The sequence below is a fragment of the Oryctolagus cuniculus genome, chromosome 8, assembly GCF_964237555.1.
Source record: "Oryctolagus cuniculus chromosome 8, mOryCun1.1, whole genome shotgun sequence".
NCBI classification, from domain to species: Eukaryota; Metazoa; Chordata; class Mammalia; order Lagomorpha; family Leporidae; genus Oryctolagus; species Oryctolagus cuniculus.
Window position 1 is genome coordinate 124815995 of NC_091439.1, and position 16033 is coordinate 124832027.

The 16033-nt window shown below is 45.8% G+C and overlaps 1 pseudogene; it reads left to right on the forward strand.

Annotated features, from left to right (window-relative positions):
* Positions 1-580: 580 nt before the first annotated feature.
* Positions 581-10473, forward strand: LOC127487129 (interferon-stimulated 20 kDa exonuclease-like 2 pseudogene; annotated as a pseudogene).
* Positions 10474-16033: the final 5560 nt, after the last annotated feature.

Below are 16033 nucleotides of genomic sequence, written 5' to 3' on the forward strand. Positions count from 1 at the left end.
GGGGCACTATTATATCATTCAGCCTGTTAACACTACGTAAGAATTTAGCATTTTCTTTTGGTTGTAGATTGACTCAAAAATGCATTCTGAATGAATAAAGGTTACAAAAAAATCTTCCTGGTGTGTATTTTGATTCTTCATTGTTTTTGGTTTAGAGCTGAGTTCTTGTAATGAAAAAAATATATTCCCTTAATAGTGACTTCTTATTTGTTCATCTGCATTTTAAAATGCGTGGACTTCTATATGCCAAGCAAGGTGTTGGCATTGTGTATATTATCATGCTGGACAAAAGGTTCTGATTCCATGGATCTTATGGGCTAGCTGTGGATACAAACTTTAAACACACACAAAAATTAATACGTAATTAATGCATTCTGGTGAGTAAATCAATGGGAAAGAATAGAGTGTGGAGAGTAAGAATAATAGACAAAATTAAATTCCACTGGGTACGAGAGTGAGGCCTTTTATGCACATAAGCCCAGACTTAAAATATGAGTAGATGGGAGCCCTGCAGAGTGACTGAGTGTGTGTGTGCATGTGCGTGTGTGTGTGTGTATGCTGGTGGTAGTATGATTGCTCAATGTCGCAGGTACACATTTTTGTTAGGATAGTGCTAAATGTTGTAGCAGTGAATCTTCAGATACGCAAAGGATCTTCCAAAAGTTCATGGAAAATAGATATTATGATAAAATTATGCATGGATTTCCATTTTTTGTACCAAAATAAGCTTGTCTTTTAATTCTATTTTTCCATGAACTTTTTTAAAAAAGACTGTTATATGTTAGCTTAGAACATAGTATATTTCTTGGTCCAGGGACCTGTACTGGGAAGAAGATAGATAAGGTGCCTTTTTACCACACAGTTGGGGACACATCCTGAATCTACCATCTTTTTTTCGTTCAGAAAATTTTTTTAATAAATATAAATTTCAAAAATACAACCTTGGATTATAGCGGTTTTTCCCCCCCATAACCTCCCTCCCACCCACAACCCATCCCATCTCCCACTGCATCTCCCATCCCATTCTTCTTGAAGAATCTACCATCTTCTGCATGTGCCCACCAGGATTGCATCAGTGGTCATCTCTATCGCTCCCAGCGGAAGAGAGGAAAGAGCGTGGTGAAGCATGGAGGGGATGTTTCACTGGCCAGGCCTGGGAGAGGGATAGATTCCACCTGCTCACCTCACATGCCTGTGGTTACATTCCTCAGCCACAATAGCTGCAAAGGAGTCTGGGAAATATAGTCCAACAGTACATATAGGTGGGGGAGGAGAATGTGGACTTTGATGAACCTCCAGCAGTCTGCTGGCTAGAAAGATCAGCAGGTGCAAAGGAATCAGAGCAAAAAAGAATGTTTCTGGGGGACTAAGGACAGAATGAATGGAGCAGGGAGATGTGAGATATGGGAATTAAAACCTGGGAGGTGCACAGGAAAGTATCATGCGGACCTCATAGACCAGATGTGAAGACTGAGGATTGAGTTCTTAGAATTACTGAGTATCTGTAAGCTAGAAAGGGACATGATGTAACTTAGGTTCTAAGGAGTATTCTCATTGCTGTGGAGAGAGTAGAAGCAAGAGCACAGAGCAGATAAGAAGCTATTACAGGAGTCCAAGAGAGAGGTGACTTGGATCAGGTGGTGGCAGTAGTGATAAGAAGAGAGTTTATATGTGAATATTTCACAGGTAGAATTGACAGGTCTTGATAATGGATTGGATGTGGTGACAAGGGAGAGGCAGCTATCGGAGATAATACTGTGTTTCCAACTTCAGCAAGTGGGTCTGTAGTCTATGGCTCACTGGAGAAGAAGCAGATTGGGGAAGGTGAGAAAATAGTAATTTCAGTCTAGGAAATGCTAAGTTGGAGGTGCCTATACTTGAGAATATGCAGATGGAGGTGTGTGGTTGGATCTTCCATGTGGGATGCTTGAAAAAGGGGCCTGGGATTGGAGGTGGAAAGTCAGGTGAAATCAACATGCAGATGTTTCCTTTAATTTAATCATCCAAACTGTGGCCCTTTAAAGAATGAAAGGGACATAGCTGATTATGGGAGGGCATTAGGTATAATCTAGCATTTTGGGGGCAAAGTTTGGTACAATGGTCATCTTTAAGACCACAGGAATATACAGATTCCCCTAGGAGGAACTCAGAGCGAGAAGAAAAACAGGATCTGGATTGAACTCCAAGGAACTTCAAAGTTCGCTCCTTGTAGTTCTATATAAAACAGGATATATTAGGTTGTGCTATAAAGAGAAGCAACCCCAAACCTCAGTGGTTTAACCTAATCATTTGTTTCCTATGAGAAGTCTGTAACATCCATGCAACTCTCCAGGAAACTTGTTCCGCACATAGTGACCCAGCGATAGGCTGTCAGCCTTGTCACCCGGACAGCTAACCCAAGGTTCTCTCAGTCTCATTCTGGTCACACAGAGATAACTGAAGTCACTGCTGCCCATAGCAGAAGTGCCCATGGGCAGAATTAGTCACACAGCCCTGTTTAACCACATTTGTTGGGCAACCGTATTGCTGCCACAGTCCTCTCTCCTGGTCGCTAACAAGACTTTGCTCTCGGTTTTCCAAACATAGGGTTCACTCCACAAGGGGGCAACTTAACGTCACATCAAACCATGGTTTTGAGTTTCAATTTTGGGATTTCTGAGTGATCCCACACTAGTGTCTACATCAGCTCTGAATGTTCCTGCTCTTGCTCCAGACACTTAGGAACTAAAGAGAGAGAGACCAGTCAATGTGTCTATCAAACACAAGGTTCAGTGGTTGAGAGGTTGTGTTTGAGGCAAAGTCAGTAAACACCCCATTTGAAGTGGCGAAGAATAAGCAGTACAAGCACTCATCAGTATGCAGCAACTCTGAAATCTTGCCAAGTAGATATTTTATAAGCCTCCTGTTTGGGGGATGGAAAACATTTCTGATCTCAGAATTGGGTCTACACTCTGTGAACAGCTTGCTTCTCTTACTGGTTTTCATGGTCTGACTTTGCACTTTTCTTTAAAAAATTTATGTATTTATTTATTTGGGAGGGATGGTGAGAGAGAGAAAGAGAGAGAGAGAGAGAGAAGAGGGAGAGAGAAAATATCTCCCATCTATTTGTTCATTTCCCAGCTGCCCACAACAGTTGGGGCCAGGCTATGTAAAAGTCTGGAGCTGGGAGCCCAATCTGGGTCTCCTGTCAGTGGCAGGGACATAGCTACTTGAGCTGCTTCCCAATTGCACATTAGCAAGATGCTGGAACTAGAAGCTGAGCTTTCAGCTGGATTCAAACCCGGGCACTCCAACGTGGGATGCAGGCACCCTAAGCAGTATCTTCAGTTCAGCGTGACTTTGCCCTCTTCCTCATTCATTCAGGACCTAGGTTGATCCTAGGTTGATGAAGGTCCCACTCTGCATAGCTGTACCATCTAGAAAGTGTGACTTCCCGATCCACTGAGGAAAAGACTAGAACCAAGAGCAGAATTGGCATTGCCTTAGTCTCACATGCCAGCATTGCTCCTATTTCCTTTGCCAGGGCTAGTCACATGGCCTTGCCTAACTGAACAGAAAGCAAGGAAGGTGAGGGAGCACATACAACGTGCCTCTCTACCACTGAGCCATACAGACCAGCTGAATTACCCATACAGCTGTTGGAAGGAAGGTATTAATTCCCTGCAGTCTTGCTCTTGCAACCATTTGTTGAGCTATATGGCCTTGTGTTCTTACAGTGTACCAATTTTGTCTAATGGGGAGTGCAGGTTAAGTGCTCTTGGGAGGGAAGCTCCTTTTCCCTGGGTTCGTGTCTGTGCAGAAGGACCTCTCCTAGAATAAGACTCTTGGCCTTAGTCCCACTCCTCTCTCACTCCTCCCTGTAGAGAAGTCAGTCACCTAATTACGAGGAGAACATGGTGCCTTAATTGGGCAGAACAAGTCTATCAGAAAACTGTAAACTTCCCCTTCCCCTCCCTAGAGCCAGCTCCAAACTCTCTTAGGTGCTGGCATAAGCTTTGGGTGCCTGGGGACAAAAGTGGTAGTTGACTGGCACAGAGTACTAATGGGATCTTGGTCCTCAGATCTAATATCACTTTCTCGAAACAGATTATCAAGAATAAAGTTGACAGCTTAACTTGTCTTTACTTTTCTACTGGTTCTGAACTCAAGAACAGGAGAAATGGAAGCTGAATCTATAGCTTCCTTAGGAGATATAATTCATTAATATTTTAGATGTGGCCTTTGCAGAAGCACCTGTCTTACTGGAATACTGTCTTTCTCTTAAGACAGTTCAAGATGATGCTTACATTTTTGGAAATGACATCAAATTGTTGATTCGTGTAAATTTAGCATAGATGAAAACTCTGATTTAGACTTTTGGTTTAGAACTGAAGGTTAGAGCAAGCAAGGACTTGGGCGATATGTAAGTTGAGGATTAAACAAATCTGAATTGTGAAAAAGAGGGTCAAATTTATTTTATTTTATTTTATTTAGGATTTCTTTATTTGAAAGGCAGAGTTAGAGAGAGAGGAAGAGAGAAAGAGAAAGAGAGAGAGAGAGAAAGAGAGAGAGAGAGAGAGAAATCTTCCATCTGCTGGTTCAATTCACAATGTCCACAATAGTTGGAGTGGGGCTGTTCCAAAGTCAGGAGCCACGACCTTCATCTGGGTCTCCCTCGTAGTGCAGGGGCCCAAGCACTTAGGCAATCTTCTGCTCATTTTCCAGGTGCATTAGCAGAGAGCTAGATTGGAAGTGGAGCAGCTGGGACTCGAACTGGCACCCATATGGGATGCCAGCACTACAGGCAGTAGCTTTACCCATTATGCCACAGTGCCAGACCCAAGGTCAGATTGTTTTAGGGAATTAAAATCAGCAAGGAAGAGGACTGTATAATTGATTGTAATTAAATAATACTTTTTGAACATTACTATTTCTTCTCATTGATGATGGAAACTAGACACATTACCATGGAGGGAATAGTTCATTTTAATTCATATTTTTATGTCCAATTCTTCGCATAAACAGAGATAGAGTATTTGCAGAAAGGGAACTATGAGCTTTGAAATTCATATTTTATTTATATACTCAACCTCTGAAATCTTTCCATGATTTGGTGTTGTGGGAGGCTAAAAACCTATCATTCACTCCAACATATTACTCAACTTCTCTTTTTCAAAATTCTCACGAGGATTGTCTTCTGTGGTTAGGACTGGATGACATTTCAAATTTTCGCCTGAAAAATGTCAAGATACAATATGCCCAGATTTTTTTGTGCTTCACCTTATAAATAAACTGCATCCTGACTTTGCTATTCTTAAACATCATCTAACATACTTACAAATGCTATGATTCCTTACCCTTTATTTCTTTCTACTATACAGTCATAATTGAATCCACTTATCATGACTTGAGTTTCTACAATAGGCTATAATGATAGTTTTATGTGATTAATTTAAATCATTGCAAAATTCCTGAGAATGAGTATTTTCAAAGACAGGACTAAGATTTCTCTTTGCTGGGGTAGGAGCCATGCATGTGGACCAAGCTGAAAACTGTATATAGTCTATAAGAGAAATCAGGGCAAGTGTTTGGCCTAGTGGTGAAGACACCATTTGGGTTGCAGATATTTCATAAGGAGTACCTGGCTTTGAGTCCCAGCTCTGCTGATGTGCACCCTGAAAAGCAGCAGGGATGGCTCAAGGCCTTGTGTCCCTGCTACCCACGTGGGAGACCCAGATTAGGTCCTGAGTCTTGGGTTCAGCCTGGCCCAGTCCCAGCTGTTGTGGGCATCTGGAAGGTGGAATAGTACATGGAAGCTCTTTGTCCCTATGTCTAAAAATAAAATAAAGACAAGAGAAGAAACATCACCTTGATGAAACTTACTGGAACACCTCATGATGCCAGGGGGCCCAAGGCAGTAACTTTGTAGAGTGCTGTACTTTCTCCTGCTTCTTTTTTTTTATTGGACAGGTAGAGTTACAGACAGTGAGAAAGGTATTCCTTCTGCTGGTTCACTCCCCAAGTGGCCGCAACAGCTGGAGCTGCACCGATCCGAAGCCAGGAGCCAGGAACTTCCTCCTGGTCTCCCATGCGGATGCAGGGACCCAAGCACTTGGGCCATCCTCCACTGCTTTCCTAGGCCATAGCAGAGAGCTGGACTGGAAGAGGAGCAGGCGGGACTAGAACTGGCACCCATAGGGGATGCCGACACTGTAGGCGGAGGATTAACCAAGAGAGCCACGGCGCCAGCCCCCTACTTCTTTTAATCTAAAGCTGTCTTAGTTCTTTGAGGATGTTCTCTTACCTTTTCTTTTCTCCCTCCTTTTCTTTTGAAGATTTATTCAGCAAATACAAAACGCTCACCCCATGTTTTCCCCCAGGAAGGTGGCCTGTGGTCCTCCCCATCAATGCTGTCATCACTGTCACTATCACCCTTACCTTTACTGAGAAGTGTCTTGTGCTACCCTCTGTGCCTGACACTTGAAATGCAGTATTTTGAAACTACAGTTACAATATTTTAAGGTTAGTAGTGCTGGGTCCAGTGCTGCGGCATAGTGGGTAAGCTGCCGCCTGCAGTGCTGGCATCCCATATGGGCACCGGTTCAACTCCCCACTGCTCCACATCTGACCCCGCTCTCTGCTATGGCCTGGGAAAGCAGTAGAAGATGGCCCAAGTCCTTGGGCCCCTGCACCCCTGTGGAAGACCTGGAAGAAGCTCCTGGCTCCTGGCTGCGAATTGGGGAGTGAACCAGCAGATGGAAGACCTCTCCCTCTCTCTGCCTCTTCTCTCTCTGTGTAACTCTGACTTTCAAATAAGTAATAAATCTTTTCTTTAAAAAAAAAAGTAGTGCTACAGTCTTCCTATGTAACAGATGAAGAAAGATATTCAGAATTTAATTAAACTGCTCACTTCACACAGCTACTAAATGGCAGAGCGAGAGTAAAACTCATGTCTGCCTGCCCTTGCGCCAATCCTGGCTCCACTGTACCTCACGTCTTTCGTATGACCTAGAAAGAACTGTAGTCTTAATTAAATGTATCCTGTTTTATATTGTTTTTTGACTTCCAATATGTGGGTTGCTATACTTTGGGCTTTGGAGTAGTATTTATTACTTATTCTGAAGGAAGGCCATTTAAAGGTAATTTAAGAACCCTTTTCAAATCAATTCAACAAAATTTTTTTGAATAGTTTTTTTTAAGATTTATTTATTTATGCGAAAGGCAGAGTTACAGAGAGACAGAGAGAGAGAGAGAGAGAGAGAGAGAGAGGTCTTCCAACCGCTGGTTCACTCCCCAAATGGCTGCAATGGCTGGAGCCGCACTGGTCCGAAACCAGGAGCCAGGAGCCTCCTTTGGGTCTCCCGCGCCGGGCGCTTCTGTTCCCAGTGGGGCCGGTCTAGGAGAGCCTCATCCGTAACTCCGCTGTGGGAGTCAGCCGGGATGGAGTGCTCGACGTTTTGTCAAGAAGCGGCGGCTCCTGGAACGGACAGGCTTTCTGGAAGGAAGAGAACAGCCCCCTGGGCCAGTCTCCTCCTAAGTTGCACTCGGACTCTCCGGAGACAGGGGAGGCTCCTGCAGTGGATGGCGCTGGGAATACCCCTTCCCTCTCAAGAAAGGAGACAGGGGCCTGCAGCACTGGGTCAGAGCAGTCCCTGGAGAAGAAAGCTGCGTGTCTGTGTCCTGGCTGCCCCCCGCCCCTCCCCAGAAGGCCCGTGCTGTCGCTGGAGGGAGTTCCAGGGCGCCTTTCCGAAGATTAAGAGCCGCCCCACTGGCTCCCAGAAGAATGTCGCCCAGAGCCCACGCAGGCTCACTCAGAGAACAAGTTCTCCCGGAAGTTGCAGAGGACGATGGTGGCAGTTGGCTGTGAGATGGTGGGCACGGGACCCAAGGGCGCGGCAGTTCCTTGGCTCCATGGAGCATTGTCAGCATCACAGTGTTGTGGTACCCAGAAACAGCGCATGGCTAATGCTACACCCTTCAAGACTGCTCAGAGGCAGATCTTGAAGCTACCCACTGGGGAGGCGTGGTGAGGAGTGCCATCCCCAATGACTTCAAAGCCCTCCAGGACGTTCAGCCCTAACCCGGGACATCTTCCATATCCCCTGCCCTCCTCAACCGGAAAGCCAGCTTCCCAGAGAAAGCCACCATGTCTCTGAGGCATCTCACCCAGAAGCTGCTGCACTGGGACACACAGGTCGGGAACAGCCGACATTCCCCTGTGGAAGAAGCTCAGGCCACCATGGAGCTTTACAAGTTGGTGGAAGTTGAGTGGGAGCAGCAGCTGGCCCAGAATCCCCCAAAAGACTAGCAGTGGTGGGAACACTGGTGATGTGAGCAGGCAGAGGAAGCCCCCAGGCAGAGCCAGGGCAGTGGGCTACGGATGGACGCTCCACCAGCTCTGCACCGTTGGAAGCTAGATTTTTTTGGGAAGAGAAAGGCGCCACCCTAGACTTAATATCCATTGAAACTTCACCTGAAAAAAAGAAGAACCTCAGGTGAGATAATGCTGGTAGATGATATGAAAACCCAGGTATCAGAAGAGGGGTGGTGTAATACTGAGTCTCTGTTAGGCCAAAATGAGCTCAGGCGCTTGCAGGTGACTTGAGCTTGCTGGTGGTATTTAGTGGAGAGTGGTGACAAAGAGATAAGGCAATCCTAGACTGCATGATAATAATTTCAGTATCAACTATAGTAGTATTCCTTAAAAATTATTTTTAAATGATTGTGTTTTTTCTATTGATGCTGCTTAATCAGCAACTGCTGAATATATATTTTATTGTTATTAAGAGGCAGAGAGACAAAGAGATCTCTTATCTCTTAGCTCTCTTCCCAAATGACTGGGTTAAAACTATAAGCCAGGAACTCAACCCAGGTCTCCCATGAGAATAGCAGGAACCCGATTACTTGAGCTGTCATCACTGCCTCCCAGGCATGCACTAACGTGAGCTAGAGATGAGCATTGAACTCAAGTTCTTCCATGTGGAAATCGGCACCCAAATCAGCACCTTAGCCTCTAGACCAAACACTACCCAGTCAACCACGGAATATTAAGGTCAGAATGATAATGTGAAAAAAGAGAGAGAAAAGCATAGTGGGCTTATACCTCAAGACTTGTGAGACTGGTGTCTACCTTGCATTGTTAAAATCTGCCTGGATCGGTTGGTGCTTCTGAAGGGTTATCACCTAAGCATCCATGTGGAGATGACAGTGACACAAAGTGGAAGGACTCTGCCCAGACATTCTGGGTAACTAGGATAAATGTCTACCTTTAGATAAGAGGGTAACTCAAACAGTTCATGGAAAATGGAGTTAAAAGATAAGGTCATTTTGTCCAGAAATTGAGATACAAGCCTAGTTTTGTCGTAACTCACATTTTCCATAAACTTCTTGAAGATCCTTTGTATGCATGGTTAGAAAGCTTACTGGGAACTCAACATGATGGAACACTCACTACTCTTCCTTTTTCATTTTAGAAACAGAGTTTACCTGCTATAATTGCTACAAAACTGGGAGAAATGTGGTCATTTTCTCATTTATTTTCTTTGTAACTTTTCAGAATTAAACCATTATTAACTCTGTGATGCAAACTGATCAAGCTGAAATCCTATTCATGGACTTAAGAAAGAAAACTGGCCTGGTGGATATCATTACTGAATTACTGAGAAATCACTGGCTGATGAGCATAAGACAAAATACAGCACCCCGCAGAGTGTGTAAATCAGAACATGAAGAGCCAAACCAGTGGCCGAGTTTGTCCTTTTGTGAGTTTGAAAATTATAATAATGCATTCTTCTTATTGTCCTGACTGCAGGACTTAAAATTTTCAGTGAACCCTCTGGCTAAAACTGTTCTTCCCTCTTACAATGACACTAATATTTATTCTAGAAATTCCTGAAGATTCAGCTTTGCCACTGCTGAGCCCACTTCTATTCCCTACCCTTGCGATGGTGCAGCTGGCAAAAGTCGTTTGCCTACCTCTCCCTTCTGCTCCAGAAATGTCACTGCAGCTTTTCCCCTGGGTTTATTTTAAACTTTCGATTTGAAGAGCAGGATGGTGAGAAAACGGCTTTGAGTCTAAGCACAGCTTCATAGATGTGTTTGTGATGGCTTATCTGGCTTCATGAACCACTGCTCTAGGATTTGGGTCTGGGTAGGGAAGATTAAACTGGGAGGTGGTACAGCTTTCTTTGCTTAAAACCTAAAGCACACTTCTTGCGCATTGAACACACAGAGGCATTTCAAAGCCAAGTGTGTGTGAAATTGAGGTAATAAAGTACCAGTTCTGTGGGTGTACCTTAAGCTCCAGGCTGCCACATGTGCTCTTTGTCAAGGTACAGGTGCCAACAAGTAGGACTGATGGGCAGATATGAAGAGAAGCGCTGGAGGCTGGATGTTTGGTTGCATCTTCTGCTAGGTGAATGGTCCAGCAGGCTCCTGCCTGCATAACCCTGAGTGTGCTGGTCCTTTCTTTCATTCATGAATGCAGAAGTGAGGATATGGGCCCCATAATCACAACCCCAGCCTCCAAACTCCAGTTTCTCACATGGGCTGTGGCGAGCCCTCATGCACCTAGGCTGGTGGTGGTATGTGGCTTATAGGTACATGGGTGGCATGCCAGGGACTGCCATCCCAGATTCTCTGGAATGACATCAAAACATATGAAAAATGGAAAAGCAAGAAAGTCATTTCTCTTTTCCCATTCAGGAATCACTTTCAAACCCAGTATTATTATTTAGGAGCTTTTATAACGTAAAATATGGCACCCCATTTCACTTGCATTTCTACTTTGTTTTCTAATCACCTGTCATGTATGTTCTTTTTTTTTTTTAAAGATTTTATTTATTTATTTGAGAGCTGGAGTTACAGACAGTGAGAGGGAGAGGCAGAAAGTTCTTCCTTCCGTTGGTTCACTCCCCAAATGACCGCAACAGCTGGAGCTATGCTGATCTGAAGCCAGGAGCCAGGAGCTTCTTCAGGTCTCCCTCACTGGGTGCAGGGGCCCAAGGACTTGGGCCATCTTCTACTGCTTTCCCAGGCCACAGCAGAAAGCTGGATTGGAAGAGGAGCAGACAGGACTAGAACTGGTGCCCATTCGGGTTCTGTCCCGGTTGCCCCTCTTTCAATCCAGCTCTCTGCTCGTGGCCTGGGAGTGTCGTTCCCCATCTTCCTGGAGGAACGACACAGGACCCTGCGTTGTTCTTTGGTCTGCTCGGCCCTCCCCGGGTTTGCTGCTGGTTCTTCCTGGGTTGGCTACCGTCCCTCCCACCTCCGTGGAAGGGCGGTTCCCCCTGCCACTTTCCCCACTTCCGTGGGGGAGCGGCACACCGCCGGCCAGCTCTCTCGGGGGCTGCACAAGTGTTCCTTCAGATAGATGTTCCCGGTGCATGTTGTCTCTCTCCTCCTTTATAGTCCTCTTCCACCAATCCCAACTCTGCTACCCACACGCCGAGTACACTGCTCTCCTCCAATCAGGAGCAGGATCAGCTCCTGCAGGTTATTGGTTGAACTGGAGGCAGCTGTGTAGAAGCTGTTTCCTCCTCTCCCAGCGCCATATTGTGGGAGAGCAGATGCATAGAATAAGTCTTAATTCGAGTAACTTAGTCTAGTCCAAGCTGCTCCCCACAGATCCCCCTTTCTTTTTATTTTTGGCGTTGATACGCGCCTGTCTTCGGTGTCCCGCGGCACACACTCTGCTCTACTTGCTAGAGTTGCCCACAGGTGCTTACAAGCCCTACCAATCAGGCAAACCGAATCCGGGTCCTCTCTTCGCCATGTTGTGAGGAGGTTTTTAGGCGCTGATGCGTGCCTGTGTTCGGTGCCCTGCAGCGCATGCTCTGCTCTGCTAGAACTGCCTGCAGGTGCTTACAAGCCCTATCAATCAGGCAAACTGAATCCAAGCCTTCTCATTGCCGTCTTGTGGGGAGACTTATTGGTGCTGATAACGTGCCTGTCTTCGGTGACCTGCGGCGCATAAGCTGCTAGCCGCCTGCAGGTGCTTATCGTCTTACTAATCAGGCAGACCGAATCCAAGCTCTCTCATTGCCGTGTTGTGGGGAGGCCTTATTTTTCTCTATTTCTCTATCTCTGGGCATTCCTATTTCTCCCATTTTACTTCTATCTGCCAGCATTCCTATTTCTCTCATTTTACTTCTAAACTTGTTTCTCTTATCCCCGCGGCTTCCCAGCACCCGCCCCGAGGCTGCTTCTTGGCGCCTCGCCCCCAGGCGGCTTCCCGGCTCTGAGCCGCTTCCCGGTTTCGCACGCTCTCCGCGGTCTCCACGCCCTTCGCGCCCGCACCACGGCCTTCGCGCTAGCCCTGCGTTCCCTATCTATTCACGCCCCGTGCTCTCTCTGCACACGGTGGCTTCCGCGAATCACACAGCCTAGCTCACGTTTCTGCCACCGGTATTCAGTCTAAGCTCCCCGGGCTAACCTGGCGAATTCAACCTAGCTCACGTCTGCACCTTTCGGTTTGGCTTCCCGTCTTTTGCTCCCCGGGCTAATCTGACGGATTCCAACCTGGCTTACACGTCCGCCTCTAGTTTTAGCTTTTCGCCTTTTGCTCCCCGGGCTGACTTGAAGAATTCCAACATAGCTTACGTCTCCGCCTCGGCCTGCCCTCGCGGCTTCATCCTCCCTAACATATTTTTCTCTACCCGGTATGTTTCCTAACTTTTCTTCCAACAATATTCCCCTCTCATTTCTCCTGGCTTCTCCCCACAGTCCGTATCCAAGTCTAAGTTTCTTCTAGGTTTCACTTTCGCTTTCAATCTCCTAGCTTCCCCGCCATAGTCCGCATCCGAGTCTATGAAAGCTTTCACTTTCGCTTTCAATCCTAACTTGTTTCCCACAGTCCATATCCGAGTCTATGCCTAGGCTTTCAATAGCTTCTTCCGGCACCTTTTCCGTCCGGCTTTTCCCTAGGCTCTTTGCTAGTCTCTCTCTCCGGTATTTTCCCACTTCTTCCCGTTTCTTCCCTCCTAAGTTTCCTATCCGAGTCACGGCACCATTATGTCGCTCCCCCTCTTCATGGAGGAACGACACGGGAGTGCAGTGGAGGATGACTCAAGTGCTTGGGCCCTGCACCCGCATGGGAAACTGGGAGGAGGTACCTGGCTCCTGGCTTCGGATCGGCACAGTGTGCCGGCTGTAGCAGCCATTTGGGGGGTGAACCAACGGAAGGAACACCTTTCTCTCTGTCTCTCTCTCATTGTCTATAACTCTATCTGTCAAATAAACTGAAAAAAAAAAAAAAACTGGATTCCATATGGGATGCTGGCGCCGCAGGCAGAGGATTAACCTACTGTGCCACGGTGCCAGCCCCTGCCATGTGTGTTCTATTCATTCAAACTTCCACACTTTTCCTTAGCCTCTCTTCCTTCTCTCTCCTTCCTCCTTTGCATGCTCTACACTGACTCTCTAGACATCTCTGGCTCATAACTGCATTTTGCCAGGAAAGTGACTGAGGTCAAATCGTATAGACTCTCCTCTTCCTCCTTTTTCCCACAGGCTCTCCCTCAGTAAGGGACCCTCTAAAGTAGAGCATCTTCCTCAGATCCTGTAGCTCTCGGGGGAGCTTGCTTTCTAGAGAGCTCCCCCTCCAACCTGTTCACCACCTTATAATTCTCCCAATCCAGTCCCCAGTACCAATAGCCAGGTCCTGACTCTGGGCCGGGCGGAGGCCTCCCTGAAATCAGGTCTCCTGCATAAACAGAGATTGAGTAGAGTTAGATTGTTTCCCTCACTGTTGACAAATACCTGAAATTGCAGCTGACTAACTGGGAGTCACGGAGGAATCACCCAGATTAAGAGCATGGGAGGTAGGAAGGGCCCTGGGTGGGCTCAGAAGACATGAGCAGTAGGTGGAGCTGATCTCATAGAGGGGCTGGCTGCTTTGGGAACCTCAGTCTGCTTGTATGAGGGTACATTGAAATGTTGGTGGAGAGTGGAATAAAAATATAAATTTATTTTAGTCCAAAAATCCTCTTGAAATCCATGCATATGAGGAGTCTTCAAAAAGTTCGTGAAAAAAAAATTGCAGATATTTCAAAACTTTTTGTGTCAAAATAAATTTATCTAATTCCACTTTCATGAACATTTTGAAGTATACTTATATTTAGCTTGAAGGTATAGAGCTGCCATGATGATATTTTTTAAGGTTCTTTTCCTAATAATCTTCTGACTCTTCAAAGGAAATTTCTTTTGGAAAGTAAGAGGGTCAAAATGGAAGGTAATAAAAAAATCTTTACCTTGTGCTGGTGAGTATATTTTGGTTAAAATGTACGCTCAGAAACAGCTTTCTGTTGCCCAGAAAAATCTGTTCATGACAAATGCTGTTGTTCCTTAGAGCCTGGACATTGGCCCCCTGCGCAAGACAGAGAATCAAGTCCATGGACTTGTGACATGTCTTCCTGCTGCCACACCCCTCACAGAATGGATCTTGGGGTCATAAAGAAGCTCCAGCACGAGATATAAGAGCCTTGGGGAGGAATCAGTGAACACTGGTGCGGATATTGGAAGACAGGAGCAAGGACAAGAGGGAGAGAGCAGGATAGTGGGACAAAGGAGGTAACAGACAGGGATGCTCTTGTTGGCATCAAATCTAAACCATGGGATGATGCTCTGAGTCCAGCTATATCCTTTGAATCAGGAGGTAGACCTCTGTCAAGAGCTACACCCATATCTGTGTGTCTCTGTATCCAGCTAAGCCTAGGAGCTATTGGCACCTCATTACCAGTCACTTCCACTAGGCAGACCAGAACCTTGGTGGGATCTCTGAAATCAGAGGACATGGAAGAGGATTGCTGCTCTCCCTTTAGTTCTCTGTGTTAAATATGAACTTACTTCAAAGAGGTAGTGGCTAAATGGCGTTAAAGATAAATTTATTTTGATGAAAAATATTTCAAAATCTCTGTTTCTCATAACACACATTTCCATGAACTTTTTGAACCCCCTGCATATGCATGGATTTTGAATCTTTTGCATCAAAATATAATTTTAATTCCATTTTCTCTAGCTTTTCAAAATGTCCTTATAGAATTACTTTCTGTTTTTAAGAATGCCAGAGTTTTAAGCTGAAATACACTGTCTTAAATCTCTCCATAGTTTAGGAGGCATGTTGACATAGTTTCTGGCTTGTTTATCACAGTAATGCTGAGGTACAGATGGGATTACATGAGAATTCTATGCTGTTGATATGGATGGGATCATGATGATCTATCTTTCCATACGTTTGTGTGTGCCCAGTAATAGAAAAATAGTTCAGATGCCATGGGGAGATTTGTGCAGGATTTCTGCAGAGAAAAGTTATCTTGAATTTTAAAAGGGACATTAACTTCATCAGAGTTTTTTGCTCAAGGACAAAAGTGAGTGTATACCAGTGTCCGAGTGAGAAAACGACACTCTTCCCTGGCTGTTTATGGTGACTTGTAGCCGCAAGCATTCCTCATGGTATAAGCACCCTTTGTGGAGTTCAGATCATGTGATCTTTGAGCTTCAAAGCATTACCATTTACATGTACTTCTTTTTTTTTTTTTTTTTTTTTTTTTTTTTGACAGGCAGAGTGGACAGTGAGAGAGAGAGACAGAGAGAGAAAGGTCTTCCTTTGCCGCTGGTTCACCCTCCAATGGCCGCCGCTGCAGCCGGCGCACCGCGCTGATCCTGGCAGGAGCCAGGAGCCAGGTGCTTTTCCTGGTCTCCCATGGGGTGCAGGGCCCAAGCACCTGGGCCATCCTCCACTGCACTCCCTGGCCATAGCAGAGAGCTGGCCTGGAAGAGGGGCAACCGGGACAGAATCCGGCGCCCCAACCGGGACTAGAACCCGGTGTGCCGGCGCCGCAAGGTGGAGGATTAGCCTATTGAGCCACGGCGCCGGCTCTACATGTACTTCTGATAATTTTGAATGTCAGGTTTTGTCCCGGCCTTGCAAGGTTTTTTTTTTCTTTTTCCTTTAAAGGCCAGTGCTTAGGAAACAAGGCCATGGGAGGCTGCTCAGCTAGTGACTAAATATTGCAGGATGCCAATGGAAACCTCAACCAACAAGGCCTCCACTGAT